The sequence below is a fragment of the Trichosurus vulpecula genome, chromosome 3, assembly GCF_011100635.1.
Source record: "Trichosurus vulpecula isolate mTriVul1 chromosome 3, mTriVul1.pri, whole genome shotgun sequence".
Lineage (NCBI taxonomy): Eukaryota > Metazoa > Chordata > Mammalia > Diprotodontia > Phalangeridae > Trichosurus > Trichosurus vulpecula.
In genome coordinates this window covers 52,733,066-52,742,350 of record NC_050575.1, presented here as the reverse complement: position 1 = coordinate 52,742,350, position 9,285 = coordinate 52,733,066, and positions in this window count along the sequence as shown.

The following is a 9,285-nucleotide window of genomic DNA, read 5'->3' as shown; positions in this document are numbered from 1 at the left end:
ATCAAAGAGCAGTTAAAAGAATAGGTTAACCCCAAGTAGGACAGGTGTCTAGGACCAAAGAAATACAATCTGTACTAGGAAAAGAAGAGTCAAAAGAATATAATCAACACTACCTAATCTCTGGATTTTTTTGGCTCTCTGGTTCCATGTTTTGGCTCATAGCCTCAGCTATATATATATATATATATATATATATATATATATATATATATATATATATATACATATATATATATATATATACACACACACACACACACACACACATGCACACACACATATACATATATAGTCTCCCCCCATATGTATGTATGTATGAGTATGTGTGTGTATATATACATACACATATGTACGTATGTGTGTGTATATATATACATATATATACACACATATATAGATATATAGATATATGTATGTATACATATCCAAAGGTTCAGTGTGCCTTTATATCAGGAAGAGGCTTTCTTGACCCTGTATCTCAGTAGAGAGCAGTGAAAAACAGCCAAGTAACCCCAAAGAGCTGAACGCCAGCTGATGGTAGCAAAAGAGCAGCTCAGGGACCTCAAGAGCAGTAGAGACATCAAGTCAGGCAGTGGGAACCCCGGATGAATGAACACAACAGAAAGCAGAGTTGTGGTGCCAAGCAGACAGCAGTGAAAGAATATAACAAGAGGACCTAGCAGCTCTTCAGCAATAGACATAATCTGCTCATGCCACAAAAGAAGCCTTTCCACATGGCCCGCCATGAGTGTTCTCCATGTGTGTGACATGCCCAAGTGGATTTTAGTAATATGCCACTTCATTTGTGTTTTCTAGCCATGTACATTCCCTACAAATACACCTTCCATGACTGTTTCTAAATCAGATGTATTCTCTGCCTATATGCTATTCTCCAGTGATAATATGACAACTATGGAGTAAGTATATCCTATTTGTTCACAGGGAGATTTTTCTTAGAACTTTATTTGCTATGCTATTTGATTAAAAGTCCTGTTTTGAACCAATAGACCCTCTGACTCACTTTTTGCTGTATAAAGGTATAGTTTTGAGATAATACTAACCCACAGAGCACCTCAAACCTGGAATAGTATTTTGGGGGTCCCATGTATGAGGGGACACACTGCTGTTTTTGTTGTTCAGTTGTGTCAGACTCTTCATGACCCCATGAGGGGTTTTCTTGGCAGAGATACTGCAGTGGTCTTCCATTTCCTTCTCCAGCTCATTTTACAGATGAGGATACTGAGGCAAATAGTGTTAAGTGACTTGCCCAGGGTCACACAGCTAGTAAGTGTCTGATTCCAAATTCGAACTCAGGTCTTCCTGACTCTAGGCCTGGCACTCTATCCACTGTGCCACCAACTGTCCCACATTGCTGCTAAAAGCATCATAACAATAGAACCTATTTCACTTGGTTGTTATGAGGATCAAATGAGATAATGTATGCAAAATGTGTTGTAAATTTTAAATCATCATATAATTATCTAGCTATTATTAATAGCTATTTAGGCTAGGTCCCCCAAATTCAATAGCCAGGAGTTGATGTAGGAAGAAATCTCTGAGAGGTATTCTAGGCTGCATAGGAAGAAGATGAGCAACCAGGGGGCCCCAAGCTAACCAATACCTAGAGAGCAGAACCTGGCCCTATATTGCCCCCAGAACAAGTCCCTTGCAATTCAGAAGGTGGAAAAGTACAGTCTGATCTGTACATAGCGTGGGCACAGGAAAAAAGAAAATTAACTTGTCTTTGACCCAGAGAGACTTCCTGCCCATCTGCACTTCCCTTGCCATTGTTCTTGAGCCTCAGATGGCAGCTGCAAGGCTCTAGGCAATGGTCTACTGAATCAAACCTCAAATGGAAACGGCAAACCCCAAATTATCCCTCCACTGAAGTCTTCCTCCAATGCTTTATCGTGGCATGGAGGTGAGGCCAGAATTCTCAAAGGCTACATCAGTGGAACAGAGCTCAGGGAGGTCCTACCAAGCTGGAAGGGCTTGGAGTTGAGCCCGGGATGTGCTGCGTTCCTGTTGTTTAAGAACTCGAATGGTCACGGTCACAGAGGCTTCTCACCAGAAGGGTGAGGCCACAGGGGGATGAATTTTTTCAGCCACGGCAACTCAGGAAAAGGGACAAAGGATTCAGGGATTGGGCTCTAAATCAGTGGAAGGAGTTTTCATACTGATAAATCATCGATTCTTAATGTTTTGGCCCCCTGTCATTTCTAATCAAGTCATTTTTCCCCCTCTTTTCACTCTTCCTTCTCTCCTTCCCTTTCCTTCTTTCTTCCTTCCTTCCTTTCTTCCTTCCTTCTTTCCTTCCTCTCAGTTCTTTAACTCTTCCCCACCTGTCTCCCTTTATACATATCCCTCCTTTGCCCCTTCTTTGTACCCTTTCTCAATTCTCCTGTTCTCTAACTTCTTATTGTTGTTTATGAGCTTCTTTTTCTCTCCACAATTTCGTTTTCCCTTGCCACAGAATATTTTCTCTCCTCCTTCTGGGATAAGAGAAGGCCCACTCAACAAGAGGAACTTGGGCACCCAGTCATAAAATGCCCTGTGGAAAGAAGCAAGCAGGCACACTACATCTAAAGGCCAACACTAAATTAGGAACTGGACCTGTGATTCCATGAGAACTCTCAGGCAAGGAAACTTAGTTGACACCTTCTTTGCAACATAATCTTAGAAAGTTGGCTGGATCCCTGAAAAGTTAAGTGACTTGTTGAAGGTCATGCAGCTAATAGTTTTCAGAAATGTAATTTGAACCCAGGTCTTCCTGGTTCTGGCAACACTCTGCCATTGAAGTACTTAAACAGAATTTTGGAGAGAAAAGAAGCCTCGAATTCTCTACCTATAAATAAGATTTAATGAAGAAACTCTAGTGTTTCCATAGCTTTTTGATTGATGGGAGATAACCGGTTGAATATAGAGACAAGGATGATATTTCAGCTTTATAAATATTACTGTAGAGAAACCTTGGCAGTGTGAGCAGGACTATTAGCTAAATGAAACTTCTTGAAGGTGATCCTGAAAGAAGGAGTAGACTTGGTCTGAACAAGCAAGTCTAGTAATAAAGACTGGACCTGTGATTTCATTGACATAAAGAACTCCTAGAAGAAGAAATTCCCTTTACCAATGCAGAGTAGTACCTACTCTGCAAGCTCATAGAGAGCTGACAGATCACTGAGGTGTCTAATCTTAAGTGATAGGGCCTAAGTCACTTAGGCCAGTATGTATAAGAGGAAGGATTTGAACCTAGCACCAAGCTGCTTCTCTTCACAACCAAACTCCTGGGAGAAGAGAGACAAATCTCTATACTCCACCTATTGTTTCTTCTCCCTTGCCTCCTACCCACTTCTTAAACCTCTTGCAACTTGACTTATGACCCAAATCACTGTAGTGAAACCCCTCTGTCTAACATCACCAATTACCTCCTAATTGCTAAAGTCAATGGTCTTTTCTTAGGCTACGACTTTCTTGGACTCTACTTCGTTTGGCACTGTTCACCACTTGCTTCTCCTGGATACTTTCTCCTCCTTATTTTTTTTCTTTTCCTGAGATTATTTTCTCTGGTTCTTCTCTTCTCTTATGTGACTACTCCTCATCTTCTTTGCTGGATCATATTTATATCTAATCCATTTCACTTGAGTGTATTCCAGAGTTCTGTTCTGGGCTCCTTTCTCAACTGTTAATGTTTTCTCTCTTGGTGATCTTAGCAGTCCACATGAGTTAGTCAATCACATCTGTGCAATTGACTCCCAGATTTACATATTCAAGCCCTTTTTCTGTCCAGCACTTCATCACCCACCGCCTCCTGGAGACTTTAAGCTGGGTGTCCCTGAGCGTAATTTTTTTTTTAATGTCACTAATATATTTTGTTTTCACATCACCTAAACTTGCCAATATAACTCTCCCATTTCCAAAGAGCTATCCCTGAAAACAAAGAAAAAAAATATGAGGGGAGAAAATAGGAACAAAGCTAGCCAGCACATCAACCAAATTTGTCAATGTATGCAATATTTTGCATTCATAGCCCCTCTGAAAAAAAAGGAAGGAAGGTATATTTTCATATCTCTTCTTTGGAGCCAAATTTGCTCATTTATATTTCACAGTATTAAGTTTCAATAGTTTTGCTCTGATTCTCTCCATTTGCACTGTTTTAGCAATTTTTTTCTGATTCTGCTTACTTCCTTCTGTATCATTTTATATAAGTCTTCTAATGCTTTATAATATTCATCATTTCTTAAAGGGCAGTAATGCTCTGTTAAATATATGTTGTTGAGTCACTTTAGTCATGCCCAACTCTCTGTGACCCCATTCGGGGTTTTCTTGGCAAAGATACTAGAGTGGTTTGGCATTTCCTTCTCCAACTCATTTTACGGATGAGGAACTGAGGCAAAAAGGGTTAAGTGACTTGCTCAGGGTTACACAGCCAGTAAGTATCTGCATTCAGATTTGAATTCAGGTCCTCCTGACTATAAGACCAGCACTCTAGCCACTGCACCACCTAGCTACTCCATACATGTGTACCACAATTTATTTAGCCATTCACCACGCAATAGGCATTTACTTTGTTTCCAATTCTTTGCTACTAAAGGGGAAAAACAGTACTGCTATAAATATTTTGGAGTATATCAGAGCTTACTGGCCAAATTTACAGCTTCGCTAATAGCGTGTGAGTGATGGGGATGGGATCCGAAACCCCAAATGGAAAAGACCGTGTGTTTAAGATTTGGACCCCAAAAAGGAAAAGCACCGGAATTTTCCCATGTGGCTCAGATCTCTGGTGCTCACCTGGGGCAATTGGTCCTTCCCATTCAATTAATTGCCCTTTCATTGTCTGTACCTGGCCCCACCCTAGACCCCATTCCCTTAATTGTATCTAGACGTCATCACACTCTTGCCTTAACGGAAATGCTCTGATTTCTTAAAAGTCTGGCCAATGCTTAGATTCCTTAAGAGTCTGGCCAACATGGCAGATTTTTAGAATCATGCCCACTTTCTATCAATGTTCTAATAACCTTGTCTTTGGCTGAAAGAAAGCTTGGGTTGAATTCATTTGGGCAGGACCATGTGTTGCTACTTCAGAGTCTGAGTGATGAGGGCACAGTCTCTGGGAACCCTCTTGAACCTGGAGTACAGTCTCTGGGAGCCCCCTTGAACTCTCCTTGAGTCTTCCAACTGGATCTGACCTTCCCCTAAGGCCATGGGCCTTGCATTATCATTGGGCCCAAGTCTCTGCCTAGCCTAGCCTTCTATTGTCCAGCTGTTTCCCTCACTTAATCCTGATCAAAATATTTATACCCTAGTTCTGTTACCCTAGCCCATCTCCAGGTAGCCTTCAGCTATTTCCCACCCTGGAGTCTGACCTCATCTCAGTCCCATCAAGCTCCTCCTCAAGTCCCTCTCTAAACCCCCTCCTCTAGTCACCTCAGACCACCCCTCAAGCCCTCCCACAATCTTTGTGTATATAATCTCCATCTTGCCTCCATGAAGGCGCTCAGATTCAATCCAGTTCAGTAGATTGAATCTGGCCTGCTTGTGAAAACAGGCGTCACAAATGGTGGGATTTCTTAAGACAACACATTATGGCGAATCCCTAATAAACTTTGTCTTTTCCCTTGGCTGAGAAGGCTTGAGTCGAATTCTTTCGGCAGGACCCGGACTGTTGGTACTTTGGGGTGTCGAGCACCCCTCAACCCCAAACCTCTTCACAAGCACCCTTAAAACTCAACTTAAGTGTACCTGTCTTTTTACAATACCTTCAACATTAACTAATACTATCTTTTATCAGTTTTGTCTGTTTGCTGTGTGTGAGGTAAAAGCTCAGAGTTGTTTCCATTTGTATATCTCTTATTATTATGACTTGGAATAATCTTCCATATGATTCTCAATAGTTTGTAAATTTTGGGGAAACTGGTCATTCATCCTTTCATCACTGATCTATTAAACATTTGTTCTTCTATATTTCTACTAACATCAAGGAGCTACTATTGGGCCCAGAGTGCCTGGGATCCTACAGTCATTCCCTTCTCCACTAAAGGTCCACTCTACTCTGGACTCAGGTATGTGTTTTAGCTAGGTTTAGTCATGGGAGAGCCTGGCCTCTAATGAGGAAGGTGGTAGGGCTTGTAGCTTCCCTTTTTGGCACATTTTTGTCTCATTAATCCTCAGCCTTGGTGCCCAAGGAATAAATTATTTAAGACTTAGGTTTCGGCTAGTATCTAGGATTTTTTCAAAATTATAACTCTCTTATAATGATACACAGTGGACAATATGAATCAAATATGGCTCAGGTATTTATTTCTTATACACAAAAGGAATGATAAATTCAGAATACTTAGAAGCATGAATTTGACAAAACAAACAAAAAATATTCAGCTGTGTTCAGTAATTAAATTTATCTATTATGCTCAGCTGGGAGTGTAATACTTAGACTTCATTGTTCATAATATAAAGCAGTTTGTGGGATTACCAATAAGATATTTTACATTTAGCACTGGCTCCACACTGCCCAAACAAATCCTAGTACATTTTGTTTGGTAAAAAATAGGTGATCTTGGGCCAATCCTCTTCTTGGCCATCCTCTTTGGAGGAGAAATTTCCCTTGAGGTCAGGAGATATGGCTGCTGGAACCAGGACTCTCAGATCTCTCAGAATCATGGGGTTGCCTCCAAACCTGGGCATATCCTCTTTGAGGCTGATGAGTGATCCCCATATCAACAAAGGAAACACAAAGCAGAAAGAGCAGCATAGGCCACTTGAGTCAGTGTTCCATGTAGGGGTTGGAGTGGGATGAGGAGAAAGAGTAATGCCCATTCTCATCCACCCCTTATATTCTTCAAGAGAAGTCTAGAAACTGAATGTACAGCACTGGTCACATAAGAGAGTTAAAGCGAAGATACAATGAAACAAAGAGACTTTTCAGTATTGGATTATCATGTGACCAGAAATAGTTCCCAAAGCTTTCGTGTGGTCAACTAAAACCAGGAAAGGCAACTTTGAGTATACAACATATCATGGCCCTTGTTATAGGGAAGAGAAAGGAAGAAAATAGGCATTTATATAGCACCTGCTGCGTGCCAGGAACTGCGCTAAGCCCTTTTTCAAATGTTATCTCATTTGATCCTCACAACAACCCTGAAAGGTAGGTACTATTATTATCTCCATTTTACTTTTTTTTGGAGGGGGGAAGACAGGGCAATTGGGGTTAAGTGAGTTGCCCAAGGCCACACAGCTAGTAAGTGTGTCAAGTATATGAAGTCGGATTTGAACTCAGATCCTCCTGACTCCAGGGCCAGTGCTCTACTCACTGCACCACCTAGCTGCCTCTCCATTTCACAACTGAAGAAACTGAGGCAAATATAGGCTAAGTGATTTATCTACGGTCATAGCTAGGAAGTGTTATGAGGCTAAAGTTGAATTCAACTCTTACTGACTCTGAAGAGGTAAAAGTTTGAGGGGTGCTCGACACCCCAAAATATTGACGCACCGGGTCCTGCCGAAAGAATTCGACTCAAGCCTTCTCAGTCAAGGGAAAAGAGAAAGTTTATTAGGGATTCACCACAATGGGCCATCTTAAGAAATCCCCCCCTTTGTGACGCCTGTTTCCACAAGCGGGCCAGATTCAACCTACTGAATTAGATTGAATCTGAGCACCTTCATGGAGGCAAGATGGAGATTATATACACAAAGATTGTAGGAGGGATTGAGGGGTGGTCTGGGGTGACTAGAGGAGGGGTTTAGGGAGGGTCTTGAGGGGAAGTCCAAGGAGGGCAAGGTGAGGTAATGGGATTAAGGGTGGGAAGTAGCTGAACAACAAAGAGCGAGGCCTAATGATAATGTGAGGCTTGTGGCCTTAGGGGAAGGCCAGATCCAGTTGGAAGATTCAAGGACAGTTCAAGGGGGCTCCCAGAGACTGTATTCCAGATTCAAGGGAGTTCCCAGAGACTGTGCCCTCATCAACTCCAGGACTGTGGCTCCATCCATTGTTCCACCAGCTGCCTCACATATGTATGCAAATGTTTTATAAATAAATCAATGTTTACAGATACAATTTTTTCTTCCCAATCTACTATCCTCCTTATTACACTGATTTCATTGTTGTTTGTCCTTTTTTCTTGAAGAGGTCCATGCCTTCAGGAAGGTGATTCCATGACTTGCAAGTGAATTGAACTTAAGTGAGGGAGGGCTGTGCAGGAGCCTCACTTTCTCCTCCAGGACCATCTGGGTCCAGTGGCAAGATCTAAATGAGCATGACTGGAGAAGGCCCAATACAATGGGAAAACTTGGCCTTTTTAAGCTATGGTCTTTCTCAGTTCTCACTTTGACTAAGGCAACACCCACTCAGTGATTAAGGTTAGGTAAGAAATGAGGGAAAGAATGGGCTCTTTTACTTAATTTAAAAAAAAAATCAATCTGGGAGGGGAAGACCCTCAGGGTTTCTGGCCAAAGCAGAAATAATTACTGTTTATATTTACTCTGAGCCATTCAGGGGCCCAACCAGCCCCTACTAATTAGGACTTGGGCTGGGACCTACTGTTGGGCAATCAATGAGAGCCAGAGTGAATCTAGCCTGTACACTCCAAGATATCTGGCTAGTTGTCAGCTATCAAAATTTACATTCCTTTGGACACAGCACCAAGGGTATTATACCCTATGTGGACAAAGGGAGAGGAAGGGAAGGGAAAGGTGTATGGGTTAGGGGAAAGGGGAAGGAAAGAGCTATGTTTGCCAGCTGGAACTGACCAGTTGGGTCTCCAGTGGGGGAGCACAAACTACTTGCAGGTTGTCATTTGCCCTTTGTTCTTGAAGAGGATCATGATATCATGTCATGACTTGCAAGTGAATTGGATTTAAGTGAGAGAGGGCTGTGCAAAGTCACCAGCCTCACTTTCTCCTCTGGAGCCTTCTAAGTCCAGTTGCAAGATATAGATCAGGATGACTGGAGATAATCATTTCATAGCCCAATAACAATGTATTAATTTGCCTATCTGGTCAAGCCTTGTGTGTTACAGAAGATTCTAATAAAGCCCTGGGAGCACGATGGAACAATTCCACAACACTCATTACATAGCTACCAAAGAGAACTATGTTTGGAATTAGGGTATATACAAAGTTTCTATAAAACAGAGTCTTAGGTTTCTACCCTCACCGAGCTAAGAGAGGGATAAAATACATTAAAAACAATATTATATGGCATGAGGTATGGAGTATAACAGAAAGGAATAAAAGAAAGTGGTATGTGGAGAAAAAGAGTAAAACCATTACTGACCCCAGGGGGGGTCAAAG